The sequence below is a fragment of the Eubalaena glacialis genome, chromosome 12 (genome assembly GCF_028564815.1).
Source record: "Eubalaena glacialis isolate mEubGla1 chromosome 12, mEubGla1.1.hap2.+ XY, whole genome shotgun sequence".
NCBI classification, from domain to species: domain Eukaryota; kingdom Metazoa; phylum Chordata; class Mammalia; order Artiodactyla; family Balaenidae; genus Eubalaena; species Eubalaena glacialis.
The window spans coordinates 54,748,031-54,771,208 of record NC_083727.1 but is presented as its reverse complement, the minus strand read 5'-3'; the positions used below and the strand labels follow the sequence as shown (position 1 = coordinate 54,771,208).

At 41.1% G+C, this 23,178-nt stretch overlaps 1 protein-coding gene across 1 annotated transcript in view; it reads right to left on the bottom strand.

Annotated features, from left to right (window-relative positions):
• The window catches only part of BVES (blood vessel epicardial substance), a 38,391-nt gene extending 36,935 nt beyond the window's left edge, over nt 1-1,456 (bottom strand). Inside the window, exon 1 of the mRNA XM_061207350.1 lies at nt 1,304-1,456. The gene's annotated coding sequence lies outside the window, so the exon portion shown is untranslated. The remainder of the gene's footprint in view (nt 1-1,303) is intronic.
• Nucleotides 1,457-23,178: the final 21,722 nt, after the last annotated feature.

Genomic DNA, 23,178 nt, shown 5'->3' with positions numbered 1-23,178 from the left:
TGTATGTTTATATGTCTGTTATTTATCTAGGTATACTTATCTATATGTCTATTTTGAAATGCCAGTAACCTACTGTCAATAAATATGGATCGGATCTTGCCAATAAATATGGAAACCTCTTGCCAAAGGTTTCAGCTTCCTTTGACCACTACTTAATAGATTTATGTGGCTTGCACTGAACTATCCTTATACAGAGAATGAATGGGTCTGACGAGGAAGGTTAGACTGGTAAATTGGTAAACGTTCAGGTTAATTTTGACTAAATCAAGAGAAATTTTCTTTTTCCTCTGAGTCTGATTTCTTAAATTACCTGTTCTAGTTAAGTCCTGTTTATCTATTGCTTTTCAGGTAGGTGTGTGCAGGGCTAAATAGCTAAATGGTGAAACTAACATTAACCCTTCACCAAACTACACAAATGAAGAAGATAACAGCAGTGAGCAAAAGTCGTGCTCATAGACTAGCGCAATTCATTCCGTGATTCTAACTGAACCTTCGTTTATCTTCGGAATGACAAGGGCACTATGTTGCTAAGAGTCTTTTCGTACTTATTCTTGCTCCAAAGCCAGCAGTCTCTGAGACTTATCTGACCAAAAACACGTTTCCCAAAGCCTCAGAAACGAGGGCGCGGGTGGATCTCGGTTTCCCCAGCCATCTGCTCTCCCCAGGCGCCCAGCTCACCTCGCTCCTTAAAGAGGGAAGGTCTGTGTCAACTGGTCTTGATCCGAGGCTCTCGGGCCACGACGGGTGTGCAGTGAGCGCCCTGACCCACCTCGCATTCGCAGCGCCAGGCCAGAGCGCGCAACCCGGTGAGCCCGGCTGCACGCTGCCTCCGCGTGGGACCCGGAGGCCCTACAGGGGGCGAGGAGGAGCCGTAGTGGGTTCGCGGGCCCGGAGCCCTGGGAGCCTCTCGGGGAGGGGAGAGGCCGAGCTCACCTAGAGCTTGCGGGCAGCAGAGCGCGGGAACCGGCACCCGATGGGGCCCAAGCGCCCGAGGACGCTGGCGCTGCCAGACCCGAGTGGCGGCAGTTGACATCCGAGGGTCTGTGACCGCGACGCCCAGACCCGGGGTGAAGGGCGGCTTCCAAGGACAGGGAACCCCGCGAGGGCGCGGCCAGCGAGGAGAGGGCGGGGTTCCCGGCGGCCGGGGAACCGAGAACAGGCAGCCGCCACCCGGGAGGGCAAAGTTGCTCCCAGTTGAGCAGGGATCCAACTTTCGCTTCCCGATTTAGCCCCGGGAGCTCAAGGCTGCTAATAGCCGGGCGCGTTGTGGAAGCCCGCGGCAGCTGCGCCTCCCGCTCCTTACCTGGCTCGTCCCTGGCGCGGAGCCCGGGCGGTGCTGGTCAAAGTTTGGGGCGGCAGCGGCGGGGCGCAGGGGACACGGACGCGAAGGCTCGACGGGAGCCCGACGCGAAAGCCTCGGCCGATCGGCGGGTCGGGAGGCTGCTCGGCCGGTGTCGGGTCCTCGCGCCCGCAGCGGCTTTGACTAAAATAGGCATCACGGCAGCTGCGGCCGGGGCTGGGGCCGCACAGCGCAGGCGCCCGGCGTCCCGGCGCCCCCCGGCGGGCGGAGTCCCGGGCCTCGGCCAGGACTCCCCGCCCCGCTCCTCCAAGTCCGCCGCCGCGTCTGCACAAGCGTGGTCCCGTTTGAAGCACCCGCTTCTTTCTTTCCTGGTTTCCTCTCTACTTCTCGGTTCTGTCCTAGTTTGGGCACGAGTGGGAGGCGGGCAACAACTTGGGGCCAGCGGCGTTGGCTGCTCAGCCTCATGGGGATAACTCGAGCAGTCGGGTCCCAGGAGGGAGAGAAATCAGAAGAAGAAATGAAAACTAGAATAATTTCCCCACAAAGTCGAACGACCCACTCGCGTTTAACTCCTTTCTGGGACAGTCGCCCGCATCTCAGCACAAGCCGGAAGGACCGGGAGAGAGCGCAACTCGGCGTCTGAGCCTGGCGGCGGAGGCTGGCGGTTTGGTCCACAGCGACGCGAGACTGCGCCCTCGGGGACCCGGCGAGGGGCCAGAGCAAGCCCGCCCTGCTGCTGCGGGGGCCACGCGGGAGAGACCTTCGACACGAGCCGCGGTTTTGTTTCCATGGAAGAAGGTACTTATCCGAAATTTGCATTCCCGTGGCGGTGCCTGGCCCTCCACTCTAGGCGAAGCTCCACCCGGAGGTTGCCACGTGAATTTGGCAGATTTAGGACCCTGACTCGAAAAACGAGATTTGAAAGTACGCTCCAGTCAGTCTTTACTGTTTATAGAGCACAACTCTTTTCGGTAAGAAATGCAGGGCAATTTAATGAAGAGTTGGTATGGGGAAGGAGTTGGAGGACAAAAGAGGAACATTAGGTGGGCATTCACAGTTTCCACCAAAGTGTCCCATTGACGGATAAAATTTGTGCCAGTTATTAGCGTGTGAGGTCGTTCATGCGTGCCAAACATGAGCCAAAGACCACAGGTACTTTATAAAGTGAGGACCTAGGTGTGCACACTCGCCAGGCCTCTCCAGTGCAGAAGCAGTGCAGCATCTTCTTCAGGAATATGGGCCATAGTGCTGCACAGACCAGGTTTGAATCCTGCCTCTGCCACCAGCCAGCTGTGTGACCTTGGGGAAGTTACTTAGCTTTTCTGGGCCTCAGTTTCCTCTTTTGTACCTTGGGGCTGATGATGGTGATGATGATTGCACCTGTTTCTCATAGGATTGTTGTGCGGACTAAATGATTTAATATACATAGAAGGCTTAGAATGGTACCAGGTAAGTTCTATGTGTATGAATATATGTTCTACTTATAGAGCTCCTTCTCTAGCATGTTTGAAATTTGCTATATCTATCCAAGATTTATTTTCAAGGCTACTTCTTCAGAGTCTGTTTCTTTTTAGATGATCTGCCAGCCATTTTGGTAGCTGCCACTACATACATTTTAAGGTGTAGGTTTAATAGTAAATGTGCACAAAGATTTTGCATGGATATTTATTGGAGAATGGCTTGTAGTAATGAACACTGGAAATAATTTGTAATCATAGGGGACTAAGTAAATTATAGGACATCCAAATAATCTTGTTCTAAGCAGCCATTAAAAATAATTTATAGAAAGATTAATTAGAGACGTAATAATGTCTGCTAACTATCCAGAACAGAAGTCAGCAAACTCTGGCCCAGAGGCCCAGCCTACTACTGATTTTTGCACAGCTCATGAGCTAAAGCAGTTTTTACATTTTTTAAATGGTTGAAATCATCAACAGAAGAGTAGTGTTTCATGACGTGAAAATTATATGAAATCCAAATTCAGTCTCCATCAAGGCAGCATTGCGGAGTTGTGATAGAAACTATATGACCCTGCAGAGCCTAAAATATTTACTATCCGGTTCTTTACTGAAAAAATTTACTGCCCTTTGATATAGAGTGTACTTTGTGCCAGGCACTGTTATAAGTGTGTAACTATATTAAGCCATTGAATCCTCATGATAGAAGTAGTTACTATTATTATCTCCATTTTGTAGACGGGAAACTGAGGCAACAGCGAGGTCGAGTAGCCTGCTCAGGGTCACACAGCTAGCGAGAATCTGAGCCGGGATGTGAACCAGCCAGTCTAGCTCTACAGCTTATGCTCCCGTCCACTACCTATACAGTTTCTGCCACCTTCTGTCACTGCCTACACTGCCTCCCATAAAAAGATGTTAAGTAGAAAAAGGCAGGTTACAAGAATGTGGAGAACATTACAAACCATCGGTGATGTTAAGCAGTAAAATGCTTACATTCCTTACTTCAAAGTGCTGAAGTTGTAAGTGATTTTTCTTTTTTTCCTCCTTCCCCTCCCTCTCTCTCTCCCTCCTTCCTTCTCTCCCTTTTCTCCTCTCTCCCTCTTCATCTTCCAACTTCTACGCCTCCTCCTGCGTCTTCTCCTGTGAAATTTTCTATGATGATTATATGTTACTTTTATAAAAATTTAAACACATATTTACTAAAATAATAGAGCCCAGGTTCTGGCTTTTGCAGACTGGGATACCAGGCTCCAGTTACGGAGTCAGTTGTTACTGGACATACTCCTTACCTAACAGGATCAGATGCCTGTAAGGCTTTTAGATCATATCAAGATTGCATACTTTTATGAAAAGAATACTAGATTCGATATTATAAGACTTGAGTGCTGGCCTTGGATAGTCTGTTTGCTCGGAGTTTGTGTTCCACAGAAAGAGGAGACTGAACTAAATCCGCGTCCCCCTCACTATAACCCGTCTAAGGATTAAAAGCATAATTTTATGTTTGAATTTCTTATCGTTGATATATGAATATCAGCTCTATAAAATTCAAAAGAATTCTAGACACAGAAACTTGGGTTTGGGAGTGCCCTAGGATCCCTGGTCTCCTCCTGCTGGGCATGGAAAGATCAGATTGAAAGACTCAGCGCTATTTGAAAATGAATATGATGCAAGGAGGTAACTTGCATAGAAGTGTAGAATGAAAAGGGTATGAGGCATAAATAACAGAACATAGGGCAGCCTGTCTCCTCTGCAAAAGCTCTAGCTAGTACAGCTTAGATTGACATAAACAATTATTTCTACCTTTATTTCTCTATGGGTATCCTAGTCTGCTTTTATCATTTGGATAAAACCTTGATAAGATTTCAAAGTTCATATAGAACAAGTTTGTGAAAATAAAACATGAGCTGAGGGAGTCACTGGTTTTAAAAGTATGTCGCATTACCTTCCTTACCTCTATCTGCCCATGGTTTACGTCAGTGTAGACTTTCTTTCAAATGTTACTCCGAACTGCACAGAGGCCATAGCTGCTTCTGGTATGGTCTCATGGCAGACAGTTGTGATCAATTCTTATACAATGATTTGATTAGATTCTTTCTGTACCTAAGCTCATCTCGTTAAATGTTACGTTAACTTTTTCATTGACCAGTTTGACAACGAGCCTCATTGACTGTTTTTAAATTTCTTTTCCTTTTTTAAAAAAATTAACAGACTTGGTTTTGGTTTCGTTAGAGCAGTTTTACGTTCTAGAGCAGTTTTAGAGCAGATGATTGAGCAGATAGTAGGGAAAGCTCCTATAGAGCCTCTTTCTCCCCTGCTCACAGTTTCCCCAATTATTAACATCTTGCATTAGTGTGATACATTTGTCACAATTGAAGAACCCATATTGGTACATTATTATTAACAAGGGTCTACATTAGGCTTCATCTTTGTGTTGTACAGTCCTATGGGTTTTGCCAAATGTATTTGTCATGTGTCCACCTGTGACATAATAAATACAATTTTTGGTCTCTTCTCCTGTTCCTGACCCAGAGTTCCTAAAACCCTTGTAGCAATTTCTTGAGTGACTGGGGTGCGAGGAGCATCTTTTGTTCTAATATTTAGTCTTTGATCCCCAATTCCTGACACAGGGCTCTTAAAATCTTCATAATTTCCTGAGTGATGGGGGCGATAAGAGAGTCTTACACAGAGCTTCCTAAATCCCTTGGAAATTCCTGGGTGATAGGAGCGTGTTTTGTTCTAAGGAGATGACCCTGTGTGGGCTCCTGGATAGCTTCAGGATGGGGTCTGGTCACCAGAAAGACCAAGCCACGACCAGAAGCTTGGAGCTTTCATCCCCAACCCTCCATTCTCTGGGGAGGGGAAAGAGGCTGGAGATTCAGTTAATAATCGACCATGCCGATGAGATGAGGCGTCTCAAAAAATCCGTAAACTAAGGGGTTTGGAAAGCTTCCAGGTTGGTGAATATATCCACGTGCTCGGAGGGTGGCACACCCCAACTCCACAGGGACAGAAGCTCCTGCACCTAGGAAGCTTCTGGACCTTGCCCTATGTACCTCTTCATCTGGCTGTTCATATGCATCCTTTATTATAACCTTTATAATACACTGGTAAACGTGTTTCCCTGAGTTCTGTGAGTTGTTATAGCAGATTATCAAAGTGGAGGACAGAGTTGTGGGAACCCTGATTTATAGGCAAGTTGGACTGAAGGGTGAACTTGGGGGCCCATTACTTATGATTGGCATTAGAAGTGGGGGGGGGCGGTCTTCTGTCACTGAGACCTTAACCTGCGAGGTCTACACTAACTCTGGGTAGTTAGTATCAGAATTGAGTTGTGGGGCACCCATTTGGTGTCTGGGGAGTTGGAGAATTGGTTGGTGTGGGAAAACCCCACACACATTTGGTGTATGAAGAGTAGAGGAAACAGAGTTTTGTTTTGTTTTTGTTTTTGTTTTTAAAGTAATAGCAAGTACCCACCATGACAGTATCATACCTAATAGTTTCACTGCGCCAAAATCCCCTGTGCTCTGATTCATTCCTCTCCTCCCTCACTTCCCTAACCTCTGGTAACCACTGATTTTTTTTTTTTACTGTCTCCATAGTTTTGCCTTTTCCAGAATGTCATATAGTTAGCATCGTATAGAATACTGACCTTTCAGACTGGCTTCTTTCACTAAGCAATTTGCATTTAAGGTTTCTCTGTGTTTTTTTGTGTCTTGATAGCTCATTTTTTAATCACTGAATAATATTCCATAGTATGAATGTATTGTACCACAGTATGTTTATCCATTCCCCATTTTACGAACATCTTGGTTTCTTCTAGTTTTGACAATTATTAATAAAGCTGCTATAAACCTTTGTGGGCAGGTTTTTATGTGGACATGTTTTCAACTCATTTGGGTAAATAAATACCAGGGTGTGCAATTGCTAGATTGTATGGTAAAGCTGTGTTATCTTTGTAAGAAACTGCCGAACTGTCCCCCAAAGTGGCTGTACCATTTTCCGTTGCCACCAGCAATGAGTGAGAATTCCTGTTCCTCTGCATTCTTGCTAGCATTTGGTATAATTAGGGTTTTTTTTTATCTTAGCCTTTCTAATAGCTGTGTTTTTTGTTTTTTAGACTGACTCGGTTAATTTGTTCAAAAGAACTGGTTATGCATTGAACAGGTGTTTTATATCTTGGCTAAATTAAAAACAGGAAATAAAGCAAAGGGGTATAATCTTTCATATTATTGTTGTTGCATCCCAAAGGCCCACAGTCTAAAAAAATGTTTAAAACAATGTCTAAATATTTCTAATACTAAATTCAGGGAGGAGCTCCCTAAAAAGTTGGATTATATTTGATTCATTGAACAATGAGCTTTTACCCAAAAGGTTCAACCCTTAAAAGAAACAAAACCTAACAAAAAAAGTGACCCAGTACTTTAAGAAGACAGTGAATTATAAAGGTAGTCGAAAGAGTGGGGGATTTGGAATCATCAGCTGGATTTGAACCGTGGTTTTACCTTTAATAAACTGGGTGAATTCGAATCATTGATTAAACTTTTCTGAGCCTCAAGTGCTTGTCTGTAAAACTGTGAAAGTAATTCTTAGTTGAAAGGATTATTTTGACCTTTAGAAACTATGTTTTAAAAAATGTCTGGCATCCAGCTTTCGGTAGCTTAATTGTACATCTTTTTACCCTCCTTATAGTGCTCTGCACATGGTACACAATCAATAAAAATTATTAGAGTTCCCATCATCAAAATTCCCTAATCCGATGAAATAGTTGAAGTATTCTATGAACACATGAAGTAAGGATGTAGTTTCATCTTCTATGTATTTGCCTGTTTTAAATAGCTAGAACATAGCATACATAAGACAGAGATTTCAAACAAAATTTGTAGATGGCAAGACTTTGGCTCATGCTAAAATATCCAGCGGTTTGGGATTTCCCTGGAGTAGCCAGATATGAGATATTGGCTTCAAAAGCAAATTCATAAAATATGCAATAGTATAGATTCTAGACACTGGGCACTTGACAGAACTAAGTTACAGTAATTCACTGTCTGGGAATTGACAGAAATGTGCACACAGTGACTAGATTCAGAAACTAGAACCCTGATACTCCCTCTGTTTATTCTTCCTTACATAACTTTGCTTCTAAAACAGAAGAGTTGCATTTGTGAATTATTTGTTTTAAATATTAAAATAACAAAGGCCATATATGAAGCATTTAACAGGATTTCCTAATCTTTCAGAAAGTAATTTCCAAAAGAAGGAATTTATTATAAGTAACTAAGTATAACAGAATCATGATTTTTTTAAAAAGTGTGAAAAAGAGGATCAGAGAAGTAGCTCCAATTCACAATCATTTCCCAAAGAAGCCTCGAGGCCGGGCCCAGGTTGGATTCTTAAAACGAAAATGGATCCCAGGCCCAGGCAGATCCCCCAGGAAGAGCAGGTTCAAAAGTTTGGCACCAACTCCTGTAAAGACTTCTCTTGTGTCTTGTTCTTTCCCTTTTGGGAATTTCTAGAAATTCACAGACCCTTGAAGCCTGTCTTATGAATCCCACGTTAAGCACCTCTACTTCTAGAGAAGAGAAATGCTACAACCCTGAGGATGACACTTTTAAAGGTACTGGGTTTTTTTAGTGTATAAGTAACTCCTTTATGTGAATAATTAATTTGGTGATTAGAAAGGAGAAGTTGTTAATGATAGAAAAATAACTTTTGGCAATTCTTAATAGCATGTAGTCTGAATGTATAGACAAGATTTTTATTGAAAGTGAAGCCAGGGGAATGACTTTTAATCTGTATCCGATGAAAGCAAAACTTTCCATCATAGAGTTTCTACTGGGAAGTATCATTCTGTTATGTAATTAATCCTCAAAAAAGGCTGGTTTTGGAGGCCAACAACAGCCAGCCCAGTAATTGACATTGGCTAGAAACAAAAACCCGAAGCAATGCATTATAAAGATGGAAAAATAAAATAAAGTTGGGAATAATGGTGCTGCCATCCGGCATTAATTGATGTGCAAAAGCACTCAGAGTTCCCAGGAGAAAAGAATTATTTACATGCAAATTTTTATTATTACGACTACTTAAATTATTGTAATAAATTCATGAAAATAAGACACCTCACTAGCTTAATGCATATATAAAACCTAATAAAATATTTATGAGCTACATACCAGCAGCTTTATCATTTGGCATAAAAAGTGGTAAACAAGATGACATATTTCTTTAGTCCAAGATCAAACATATTTGGTAAAATTTAGGACCACATAAAATGATGACAGTGATGTTTGGTTTGAAAACTGCAGAGACCCTCACACACTTTCATAGGAGAAAAGAAGGTCATGATTTGAAAAGATACAGATTTTACAGTCATTGAGTCGCTTTAGCATTTGGGAGGAATAGAACTACCTTGGTTAGTGCATTTTCCGACAGAACACCATTTTGGTTTATATGCCATATACAAAACTATTCGTATGCAGTTTTACTGTGTACTACAACTTAGGGATTTCTTAATATTTTTTACATCAACTACACCACGTTAAATTATCCAAAGAGAAGTGTAATGAATATAAACTCAGAAAATGGCATCTAAAAGCAACAGGGCATTCCAACGTGTCAGGAAATCTTGCAGATGATGTCATATGACTGTTTAATGAATAAATAAAATTTCTAATACCTAGAAAATTGATGTTGAGTAGGAAATAATCTAGTAGAAAATATTACTATTAATGACCATTATAAGATGCCATATGATGAAATCATTAAAATGCCTTGGCATTTATTACTTACCTAATTAATGGGTTAACATGTTGGCATGTGATTCCCACGTGTTTTAAAGTGATATTACAGAAGTGGATTCCCCAAAGCAGTTTGTCTCTATCTCTATTACGGCTTTATTACTTGCTACCTTTTACATATTTATGTAAAAGCCTTACTTCTCCTTCTAGGTTGTAAGTTTCTGGTGGGTAGGAAGTGTGTCTGATTTAACTTTCGTGTCTCCATGGTACCTAACACGTGATTCACATATATTTGGGACTCAGTAAATATTAGTTGATGGAATACTTGCATTTGCTTTTAAGTATTATCCTCTGATAGAAGAAATACTAAATATTTTTAAAATGGTGTTTTACAACTTAAATTATTATGAATGGTGGATATAACAAAAGAAATATATACCACCAACATATTAATAGAAATTGGGTTAGCATAGTGAAATTACTGTCTTCTTTTTTCTGTTCCAACTTGTTTATGATATGGTCATGTTATCTTTCTAATAGAAGGAATAAATAACAACAAAATGACACTTAATATACTACTAGATTAAAAATCACTTTATTAGAATTATGGTGACCTCTCCACTATAATAGTGACCTTCCTCTCCCCTCCCCACCCTCATACTCCCCACCACCACCTTCCTCTCCCCACACTTACCATCTATGTGATTTATGATGGAACATGAACAAGGTGGAAAAGATAGGTTTGGAAGGAGAGAGAAGAGGTGATGTTAACCCTGAGAAGCTCATTCATTCATTTAGAAATACTGAGTGGTCTGAATGGTGGCAAATGCCTGGGGTCAGGAAGCAGCAGTGGGGGAGGAGTGCAGAGACCTCAATGCCACAGGCAACTGCAGGACACTGGGGGCCACCATCCCAGATGCCCAGAGACCAAGTGGCCAAACAACATTCAATCAATCCAAGAATGACTCACAGGACCGAGAGAGGCTGAAACACCTCTCCTGCTCTGCTGTGAGGCCTTGTAAATTTGCCCTGCACCTCCCAGAGCAAGGAGAGAAACACAGAGAGACTAATGGGTTCATTTAAAATGACTGTTTAAAACGGGAAGAAATTACTTTTAAGTGGTAGGATCAAGTGTATTATTCTGCCATCCCTGGGAAGAGTGGGTGAGAGCAGGATGAGATCAATTGACAGGTTAAAGGAAAGGTGTGTTTCGCACATGTCTGATCAGTGTCTCCTCAATTTACACCTGCTATACATTTTACTCATTTCTTTTTCAAAAAAATTAATGAGCACTTGCTATATACAAATCACTAGACCAGGAGTGATTTTTTTCACAGAAAAATATAATAAAAGTATGGAGACTGGCAATAGGTGAGGTCACTGGAGCTCCCAAACTATAAAGTTTTGAGAAAGATGAAATACAATGACCAGTTATATTAGTTAATTTATCACTTTATTTTATTTTTTAAGGGTTTTTTTTGTTTGTTTTTTTTAATTTATTTTGGCTGCGCCGGGTCTTAGTTGCGGCACGCGGGATCTTCGTTGTATTTTGTGGGATCTTTTTAGTTGCGGCATGTGGACTTCTTAGGTATGGCATGCAAGCATGTGAACTCTTAGTTGCGACATGCATGCGGGATCCAGTTCCCCGACCAGGGATCTAACCCGGGCCCCCTGCCTTGGGAATGCAGAGTCTTACCCACTGGACCATCAGGGAAGTCCCTAATTTATCATTTTAAGTGGAATTACTTAGAGGGAACACAGTAATCTGTTGCATGTTACCAGCACAAAAGTCTCTAAGCTAAGTCAGCTTGCAGGTTTTCAACCCAAAGAATGATCTTGGAACCTGAAAACTAATCACTGTGCGTTCTGAACAAGTGCTGTTTAACTCGCTTCAACAATATCGGGAAGAAAAACGGTTTTGAAACTCATTTAAAGTAATAACAGCTCTGTATCATGCAGAAAAAAAATGATGTGCAGAAAACATGACATTATTACACATCTTACATTTTATTTCATGATAAAACTGCCGATGGCATTGCATCACTGAAGTCAAATTGGGAGGGGGATTCAGTGTTGAAACTCAGATATGGATTCAAGAACAGATGCAATTACTTTCCTTCTACTCAACAAATATTTACAAAGCAGCTGTCATATGCCAGGCACTGGTTCCCAAATGGTAAGCAAGATGTAGACTAGTAGGGGAGTTTAAAAACAATTATTTTTCTCAGAAAAATAGACATTGTGCTTGTGCATTGGCTAAACTTTTATCTCAGATGAACCAAGTTATATCCCACTTAAGATATATTCCCTGTTCTTCAGAAACCACCAGTTACCTCACATCAAAAAATATCTTCTCTATCTTGGAAACCTTACCAGTTACTATTTGAAAAACTTCAGTTTAAAAAGTTTCATTGTACATAAAATTTTATCCCATCTTAGAAAAGAGAGAGGGAGAGACCTTCAAGATGGCGGAGGAGTAAGACATGGAGATCACCTTCCTCCCCACAAATACACCAGAAATACATCTACATGTGGAACAACTCCTACAGAACACCTACTGAATGCTGGCAGAAGACCTCAGACGTCCCAAAAGGCAAGAAACTCCCCACGTACCTGGGTAGGGCAAAAGAGAAAAGAAAAAACAGAGACAAAAGAATAGGGATGGGACCTGCACCAGTGGGAGGGAGCTGTGAAGGAGGAAAAGTTTCCACACACTAGGAAGCCCCTTCACTGGCGGAGACGGGGGGAGGTGGGGGGGGAGCTTCAGAGCCACTGAGGAGAACGCAGCAACAGGGGTGCAGAGGGCAAAGCGAAGAGATTCCGGCACAGAGGATTGGTTCCGCCCAGCACTCATCAGCCCAAGAGGCTTGTCTGCTCACCCGCCAGGACAGGTGGGGGCTGGGAGCTGAGGCTCGGGCTTTGGAGGTCGGATCCCAGGGAGAGGACTGGGGTTGGCTGCGTGAACACAGCCTGAAGGGGGCTAGTGCGCCACAGCTAGCCAGAGGGAGCCCGGAAAAAGTCTGGACCTGCCTAAGAGTCAAGAGACCATTGTTTCAGGGTGCACGAGGAGAGGGGATTCAGAACACCACCTAAACGAGCTCCAGAGATGGGCGCGAGCCGCGGCTATCAGCGCGGAGCCCAGAGATGGGCATGAGACGCTAAGGCTGCTGCTGCAGCCACCAAGAAACCTGTGTGCAAGCACAGGTCATTATCCACGCCTCCCCTCCCGGGAGCCTGTGCAGCCCGCCACTGCCAGGGTCCTGTGATCCAGGGACAACTTCCCCGGGAGAACACACGGCGCGCCTCAGGCTGTTGCAATGTCACATTGGCCTCTGCTGCCGCAGGGTTGCCCCGCATTCCATACCCTTCCCCCACACCGGCCTGAGTGAGCCAGAGCCCCCTAATCAGCTGCTCTTTTAACCCCATCCTGTCTGAGCGAAGAACAGACGCCCTCAGGTGACCTACACGCAGAGGCGGGGCCAAATCCAAAGCTGAACCCCAGGAGCTGTGCGAACAAAGAAGAGAAAGGGAAATCTCTCCCAGCAGCCTCAGGAGCAGCGGAATAAATCTCCACAATCAACTTGATGTACCCTGCATCTGTGGAATACATGAATAGACAATGAATCATCCCAAATTGAGGCGGTGGACTTTGGGAGCAACTGTAGACTTGGGATTTGCTTTCCGCATCTAATTTGTTTCTGGTTTTATGTTTATCTCAGTTTAGTATTTAGAGTTTATTATCATTGGTAGATTTGTTTACCGATTTGGTTGCTCTCCTCCTTTTTTTTTTAATATACAAATATATATATGTATATTTCCTTTTTCTCTTTTTGTGAGTGTGTATGTGTATGATTCTTTGTGTGATTTAGTCTGTATAGCTTTGCTTTTACCATTTGTCCTAGGGTTCTGTCTGTTCTTTTTTTGTTTGTTTGTTTGTTTTTTGTATGGTTTTTAGCGCTTGCTATCATTGGTGGATTTGTTTTTTGGTTTGGTTGCTCTCTTCTTTCTTTCTTTCCTTTTTTTTCTTTTTTTATTACTTTTTAATTTTTATTATTTTTAATAATTTTTTTATTTTTTATATTAATAACTTTCCTTCCTTCCTTCTTTCCCTTCCTTCCTTCTTTCCTCCCTTCCTTCCTCCCTTTTCTTCTGAGCCATGTGGCTGACAGGGTCTTGGTGCTCTCGCCGGGTGTCAGGCCTGTGCCTCTGAGGTGGAAGAGCTGAGTTCAAGACATTGGTCCACCAGAGACCTCCCAGCTCCACGTAATATCAAACGGCGAAAGCTCTCCCAGAGATCTCCATCTCAACGCTAAGACCCAGCTCCACTTAACGACCAGCAAGCTACAGTGCTGGACACGCTCTGCCAAACAACTAACAAGACAGGAACACAACCCCACTCATTAGTGGAGAGACTGCCTAAAATCATAATAAGGTCACAGACACCCCAAAACACACCATCAGATGCTGTCCCACCCACCAGAAAGAAAATCTTACCAAGTATCTTTTCCAACCACAACGCTATGAGACTAGATATCAATTACAGGAAAAAAAACTGTAAAAAATACAAACACATGGAGGCTAAACAATACACTACTAAATAACGAAGAGATCACTGAAGAAATCAAAGAGGAAATCAAAAAATACCTAGAAACAAATGACAATGAAAATACAATGACCCAAAACCTATGGGATGCAGCAAAAGCAGTTCTATGAGGGAAGTTTATAGCAATACAGTCCTACCTCAAGAAACAAGAAGAATCTCAAATAAACAACCTAAACTTACACCTAAAGCAATTAGAGAAAAAAGAACAAAAAAACCCAAAGTTAGCAGAAGGAAAGAAATCATAAAGACCAGATCAGAAATAAATGAAAAAGAAATGAAGGAAACAATAGCAAAGATCAATAAAACTAAAAGCTGGTTCTTCGAGAAGATAAACAAAATTGATAAACCATTAGCCAGACTCATCAAGAAAAAAAGGGAGAAGACTCAAATCAATAGAATTAGAAATGAAAGAGGAGAAGTAACAACTGACTGCAGAAATACAAGGATCATGAGAGATTACTACAAGCAACTCTATGCCAATAAAATGGACAACCTGGAAGAAATGGACAAATTCTTAGAAAAGCACAACCTTCCAAAACTGAACCAGGAAGAAATAGAAAATATAAACAGACCAATCGCAAGCACTGAAATTGAGACTGTGATTAAACATCTTCCAGCAAACAAAAGCCCAGGACCAGATGGCTTCACAGGCAAATTCTATCAAACATTTACAGAATAGCTAACACCTATCCTTCTCAAACTCTTCCAAAATATAGCAGAGGGAGGAACACTCCCAAACTCATTCTGCAAGGCCACCATCACCCTGGTACCAAAGCCAGACAAAGATGTCACAAAAAAGAAAACTACAGGCCAATATGTCTGATGAACATAGATGCAAAAATCCTTAACAAAATAAGCAAACAGAATCCAACAGCACATTAAAAGGATCATACACCATGATCAAGTGGGGTTTATCCCAGGAATGCAAGGATTTTTCAATATACGCAAATCAATCAATGGGATACACCATATTAACAAATTGAAGGAGAAACCATATGATCATCTCAATAGATGCAGAAAAAGCTTTTGACAAAATTCAACACCCATTTATGATAAAAACCCTCCAGAAAGTAGGCACAGAGGGAACTTACCTCAACATAATAAAAGCCATATATGACAAACCCACAGCCAACATTGTTCTTCATGGTGAAAAATTAAAACCATTTTCTCTAAGATCAGGAGCAAGACAAGGTTGTCCACTCTCACCACTGTTATTCAACATAGTTTTGGAAGTTTTAGCCACAGCAATCAGAGAAGAAAAAGAAATAAAAGGAATCCAAATCAGAAAAGAAGTAAAGCTGTCACTGTTTGCAGGTGACATGATACTATACATAGAGAATCCTAAAGATGCTACCAGAAAACTACTAGAGCTAACCAGCAGATTGGTAAAGTAGCAGGATACAAAATGAATCCACAGAAGTCTCTTGCATTCCTACACACTAATGATGAAAAATCTGAAAGTAAAATTAAGGAAACACTCCCATTTATCATTGCAACAAAAAGAATAAAATACCTAGGAATAAACCTACCTAAGGAGACAAAAGACCTGTATGCAGAAAACTATAAGACACTGATGAAAGAAATTAAAGATAATACAAACAGATGGAGAGATATACCATGTTCTTGGATTGGAAGAATCAACATTTTAAAAATGACTCTACTACCCAAAGCAATCTACAGATTCAGTGCAATCCCTATGAAACCACCAATGGCATTTTTAACAGAACTAGAACAAAAAAATTCACAATTTGTGTGGAAACACAAAGAACCCCAAATAGCCAAAGCACTCTTGAGAAAGAAAAACGGAGCTGGAGGAATCAGGCTCCTGGACTTCAGACTATACTACAAAGCTACAGTAATCAAGACAGTATGGTACTGGCACACAAACAGAAATATAGATCAATGGAACAGGATAGAAAGCCCAGAGATAAACCCACGCACATATGGTCACCTTACTTTTGATAAAGGAGGCAGGAATATACAATGGAGAAAAGACAGTCTCTTCAATAAGTGGTGCTGGGAAAACTGAACAGCTACATGTAAAAGAATGAAATTAGAACACTCCCTAACACCATACACAAAAATAAACTCAAAATGGATTAAAGACCTAAATATAAGACCAGGAAAGGAAAACATAGGAAGAACACTCTATGACATAAATCACAGCAAGATCCTTTTTGACCCACCTCCTAGAGAAATGGAAATAAAAACAAAAATAAACAAACGGGACCTAATGAAACTAAAAACTTTTGCACAGCAAAGGAAACCATAAACAAGATGAAAAGACAACCCTCAGAATGGGAGAAAATATTTGCAAATGAAGCAACTGACAAAGGATTAATCTCCAAGATTTACAAGCAGCTCATGCAGCTCAATATCAAAAAAACAACCCATCCCAAAATGGGCAGAAAACCTAAATAGACATTTCTCCAAAGAAGATATACAGATTGCCAACAAACACATGAAAGGATGCTCAACATCACTAATCATTAGAGAAATGCAAATCAAAACTACAATGAGGTATAACCTCACACCAGTCAGAATGGCCATCATCAAAAAATCTTACAAACAATAAATGCTGGAGAGGGTGTGGAGAAAAGAGAACCCTCTTGCACTGTTGGTGGGAATGTAAATTGATACACTATGTTCTCCATAGTGTTCTCCACTATGGAGAACAGTATGGAGGTTCCTTAAAAAACTAAAAATAGGACTACCATATGACCCAGCAATCCCACTACTGGACATATACCCTGAGAAAACCATAATTCAAAAAGAGTCTTGTACCACAATGTTCATTGTAGCTCTATTTACAATAGCCAGGACATGGAAGCAACCTAAGTGTCCATCGACAGATGAATGGATAAAGAAGATGTGGCACATATATACAATGGAATATTACTCAGCCATAAAAAGAAATGAAATTGAGTTATTTGTAGTGAGGTGGATGGACCTAGAGTCTGTCATACAGAGTGAAGTAAGTCAGAAAGAGAAAAACAAATACCATATGCTAACACATATATATGGAATCTAAAAAAAAAAATGGTTCTGACGAACCTCGGGGCAGGACAGGAATAAAGATGCAGATGTATAGAATGGACCTGAGGACACGGGGAGGGGGAAGGGTAAGCTGGGACAAAGTGAGAGAGTGGCATGGACATATATACACTACCAAATGTAAAATAGATAGCTAGTGGGAAGCAGCTGCATAGCACAGGGAGATCAGCTCGGTGCTTTGTGACCACCTAGAGGGGTGGGATAGGGAGGGTGGGAGGGAGACACAAGAGGGAGGGGATATGGGGATGTATGTATATGTATAGCTGATTCACTTTTTATACAGCAGAAACTAACACACCATTGTAAAGCAATTATGCTCCAATAAAGATGTTAAAAAAAAAAAGAAAAGAGAGAGAAACAGCACTACAAGGAGCACTGAATTAGTTCACCTAGAATATAAGTGGGGAAGGTGGCCTGAGATAAGATTTCTGGAGATTTGAAAATATCTCAAATGAAATTGGACAGATCCAGAATTTAAAGAATTTATTTAAACTGCATCAAAGAAGCTTGGCCATGCTTTCTTATTATACAAACTTATAGCCATTTTAATAGAGTTACATTTAATTGCACATTTCACTTGTAAACCACATTTGAGCTCAAGGTAGTTGCTGATGATTTGGAAGAAGAAATGTTCGTGTTTGGAAGATGTTCCCCCACTGACAAACCCAGCAAATGTGCAACTAGCATTTTGACTTTGAGTTTTCTTTCAGTTCAGACTGGGGGCATTTTACTTCTCTTCAAGTCACTTAGTAGCACCATGGTCAGTATAGCATGAAAAACACAAGGAAACTGATTTAGAGGAACTGGCTTGAGTTGAGTGTCACCATTCACTGTGATTCAACCTCTCTAATCTTTTTTAGCCTACTTTTAAAATTCTTTTCCATTATGGTTTATTATAGGATATTGAATATAGTTACCTGTGCTATACAGTAGGATCTTGTTGTTTTTTTATATATATATAATAGTTTGTATCTGCTAATCTCAAGCTCCTAATTTATCTCTCCCCTACCCCCCTTCCCCTTTGGTAACCATAAGTTGTTTTCTATGTCTGTGAGTCTGTTTCTGTTTTGTAAATAAGTTCATTGGTATCATATTTTAGATTCCACATATAAGTGATATTATGTGGTATTTTTCTTTCTGACTTACTTCACTTAGTATGATAATCTCTAGGTCCGTCTATGTTGCTGCAAATAGCATTATGTCATTCTTTATATGGCTGAGTAATATTCCGTTGTATAAATGTATATACCACATTTTCTTTATCCATTCATCTGTTGATGGACATTTAGGTTGCTTCCATGTCTTGACTATTGTGAATAGTGCTGCTATGAACATTGGGATGCATGTATCTTTTCAAATTAGTTTTCTCCAGATATATGCCCAGGAGTGGGATTACTGGATCATATGGCAACTCTTTTTAGTTTTTTAAGGAACCTCCCTACTATTCTCCGTAGTGGCTGTACCAATTTACATTCCCACCAACAGTGTAGGAGGGTTCCCTTTTCTCCACACCCTCTCCAGCATTTATTATTTGTAGACTTTTTGATGATGGCCATTTTGATCAGTGTGAGGTGATACCTCATTGTGGTTTTGATTTGCATTTCTCTAATAATTAGCAATGTTGAGTATCTTTTCATGTATCTTTTACTGGCCATCTGTATATCTTCTTTGGAGAAATGTCTGTTTCTGCCCAGTTTTTGATTGCGTTGTTTTTTTGTTACTGAGTTGTATGAGCTGTTTGTATATTTTGTAAATTAAGCCCTTGTTGGTCACATCGTTTGAAAATACTTTTCCCCATTCTGTAGGTTGTCTTTTTGTTTTGTTTATGATTTTCTTTGCTGTGCAAAAGCTTATAAGTTTGATTACAACCTCTCTAATCTTTATCCATAAAATGGATTCTTCCAAGGAACAAGCAAATGAAATCATGTGTAGACACATGCTTTGTAAACTATAAAGTATTAAATATATGTAAGATATTGTTTTGTAATTATATAACTTGGGAGATAAGTTTAGATTGAGTAAGAGTGGTAATCTCAAGTTAGATGACTCAAAACATCTGGTGTTAAATCAAGTGAAGCTAAAAATCCTACTGTAAAATTACGTAGAAACAAATATTTTTGGAATCCTATAAATAAAATTAAATTACATTTATTGAGATCACCAAAGCTTGAACTGAAAGGGAGTAAAGGGAAAAATTATAGTTCAAGGCACAAATGATCTGTTCTAAGGGGGAAAAAACGTTCCCTGTCAATCTTTAATAGCTAGCAGGTTTTAAAACTAGTCAAATTTAGCATAATAATAAAACTTCATTATGTTGGAACCATGCTGATATTGTATGCAAATGTACAATCCAGCATGAAAATGACGGAAATACTCATAGTGAGATGACTAAGAGCTAAAGTAACTAATTTTCATTCTTGCCACATCTTTTCATTACTGTAAGATTTTTGATCTTGAAATAATACGTAGTTTTATCAAATTAAACCTGTATTTTATTATAATAGGCCCATATGATACTGATATTGATATTTTTTATTGATATATGTATGTGTGAACTTTTAGTAGAATGAAGAAAAATAATGGAATTAGGCCCATTGATTTCTCAAATTTGTATAAAAACTGTCTTTTAGTCTTTTACTAAAAAATAATATTAATTTGGGAATACCATTTCTGAAGATTTATTTCTTCTATAACCATATGCAACATAATGGAACGTGGAACCTAGTTTGAAAGTGCAATCCAATGCCACATATATATTTACGCCCTTGGTCAAACCAGGGTACTCAAGTACATAATGTTGTATAATATATTGCTCTTATAGTAATATATACTCTCTGCCTAGTACTGTCTGTTTTTCTTATGGCTCTTGCCAGCTTAGTTGAGGGATTTCACTTTGTAACTGCTCTGTCAAATCCATTCTGTCCTTCTGGTTCTGTGCAGTGTAACAGTATGACATCCAGAGCTTATTCAGATGAGCAGAGAGCAAATGAATTTCCTTCTGCTCCTCTGTTGAAGGGAAGAGAAATTTCTTCGACCTGTAGATGCTGAGAGCGTCGTAGTATCCTTTACAGTAGATGAATCTCAGCACCGTGAGTTCCTAAGGGTGCAGAGTCCAGGGCAAATCACACTGGTCCCTTTTTATATTTGCACAAAGGTCAGATCAGGTTCGAAGGACTAGCTCCCCTCCACATCCTGCCCCGAGGGGATAGGAAGCTTCCAAACATCCAGGTGAAATAAAGGTGTGTAAGAGGGGCCTGCAGCCTCTGGGAACTGGCCTTGGTAACTGGGGTGGGAGTGTTTATGGGTTCATTTTAAGACAAAGCCCCTCCGTTTCCTCCTCAGGCTACTTCTCAGCTCTTCCTGACAGCGAATTTAGGACAGAAAAATCACAAAGCAATCACCCCAATTCCTTCAAGTCATAGGGACCATTCTTGGCCAGCACCAGCTTTGTGGGCCTGCGACCTATACAGTCACAGAGAGCCACAGGCTTACAAGAGCCCCACGCTTGGCATAAATGCTCTACTGTCTCGGTCTTGAAATTCTTAATACTCTGTGGACAAGGCGCTCCATTTATTTTTGCATATAAAGATTTTGTATATGAAGCCACAAAGCATTTTTTTTTAAACATCTTTATTGAAGTATAATTGCTTTACAATGGTGTGTTAGTTTCTGCTTTATAACAAAGTGAATCAGTTATACATATGCATATGTCCCCATATCTCTTCCCTCTTGCATCTCCCTCCCTCCCACCCTCCCTATCCCACCCCTCTATGTGGTCACAAAGCACGGAGCTGATCTCCCTGTGCTATGCGGCTGCTTCCCACTAGCTATCTATTTTACATTTGGTAGTGTATATACACAAAGCATTTTTAACACAAGAAAACGACTGGTTCCTCATCTTATTGCTCTCTTACCAGCGATAGATGAGTCAAAGGAATTTAGGGCTGGAAACAATTAGGATAAGATTAAATTGAGCCCAATTTTTAATAGAGATTAAATTTAAATGTACTGTGATATTGCACTTCTGGGGTAGTCTTTCAGGATTATCAGTGCTTTCTTCTTTCCATCTGGGTTGATTAGAGTATTTTGAGACAGTAAAATGTGGTTTGCTAGACATTTCAAAGCAAACATACAGAGTAGATACATAGAGGTCACTATAGGGTTTTTTATTTTTATTTTTTTAAGTGAGAAAAGCTGGGTGCAACCAAGGTGCTGGATAATAACCGATCTGTTAATACCGAGGGACGGTGCCAGCCCTACACAAAAGTGTGAAGATGGAGAGGTTTCACAGCATCTCTTAGCTTCTCTTTATCCTGTTATGTTTGTACTCCTTCCTCCTCATCCTAAAAATGGTTCGATTTCTGGAAAACTTGTATATATATTCTTCTCCTCCCTCTGCCACATGATTTGAGCCAAAAGTCTATATCCCATTTCTGTCTGGCTTTGTTCTCAGTTGACTTTCATGGTTAGAAAGCTATCTGATAATTAAACCCCATTGTATTGTTAGCCGGTAGTAACTTAAGGTGTGACTGCTACTTGGGGTACTCTGTATTTTAATATTTCATACACAAAGTCTTACAGATGCAAAGAAATGAATTTCTCCCAGAGTCATTGTGAAGCCACTGACAAGCCCGTGGGTGCTTCCTGAAGGCCTCCAATGGCACCAGGCAGACAGCTGCCATTGTGTCTGCTCGTAAGTGCTGCCCATGATGGCCATGTGTGGCTGGGAGACAGAAGAACCCCCTGACTATTTGTTTAGTTCATGCCGAGCTTGAATAGCTCCATAGCTCATCCAGACTAATGATTCAGACCTTGTCACACTGTCCCACTTACGGCAGATGCGAACATACAGACAAAGTAATGGACTTTACATAACCCCACTACTTCTTCCCCATCCTCCTTGCTGACTTTGCTTCCTAGGCCACTGAGAAAATAGAAGTAATTATGAGAGAACTTTCACAAGCTCCCGTCATACCTCTCATTTGCCAGCAACTACATTCCCATATACTCTGCCTTCTCTCCTTAACTAATGATTGTCTATTGACCTTGACTCATCTGCTCAAGGTCATCACTCCAGCAATTCACCCTTCTCTTCTGGATCATTCCCATCAGCATACAAATATGCTGGTATTTCTCTTATCTAAAAAAAAAAAAAAAAAAAAAGCTAAAACAGCCTCTCTCTTGATCCCACCTCCTGCTCAGGCTACCAACCATTTCTGTTTCCCTTCACATCAAAACTTGATAAACACACTTACACTTGCTCTGCCAACATCTTGCCTCACATTTCCCCTCAACCTCCTTCAGTCAGGTTTTTGTCCCCAGTCACTCCACTAAAACCTCTCCTGTCAAGATCACCAGTGACCTCCATGCTGCTCAACCCAATGGTTTATTCTCAGACTTCCTATCGCCTGACTGTCGGCTACATTTGAAGCAGTTCATCGCTCCCTTCTTGAAACACTTTCTTCCCTTGGCTTCCAGGACTGCACACTCGTGGTTTTCTTCCTACCTCACTGGCTGCTCTTTCTCGCATCCTCTGCTGACTCTTTCCCACCTCCCTGTCCTCTTAACAATGGAGTGTCCCAAGGAAAGGTCCTCGGACCATTTTTTCTTTTGAATCTACATTCACTCCCTTGACCATTTCATCTAGTCTCATCGCTTTAAATATCATCTATATGTGAAATACCCCCAACTCTTTATCTCCAGCCCAGACCTTTCTCTTGAACTCTAGACTCCTCCAACTATTTCCTCTACTTCAGAGTTGAATAAGCATCTCACACTGAACCCTGATCTCCCCTTCCAGGTCTGCTCCTGTCCCCATCTCCCCCAGTCTATTCTCAGCAGACCAGCCAACGTGATTCTATTAAAACGTAGGGCAGATCACATCACTCTTCTATTTAAAACTCTCCAATGGCTTCTGGTCATTCTCAGAATAAAAGTCCAAGTTCTTATCATGCTTATTAGGCCCCCATATTACCTCTTTGCCCTCTCTCCCGTGTGCTCATCCTGCCCTAACCATGCCGGCCTCCCAGC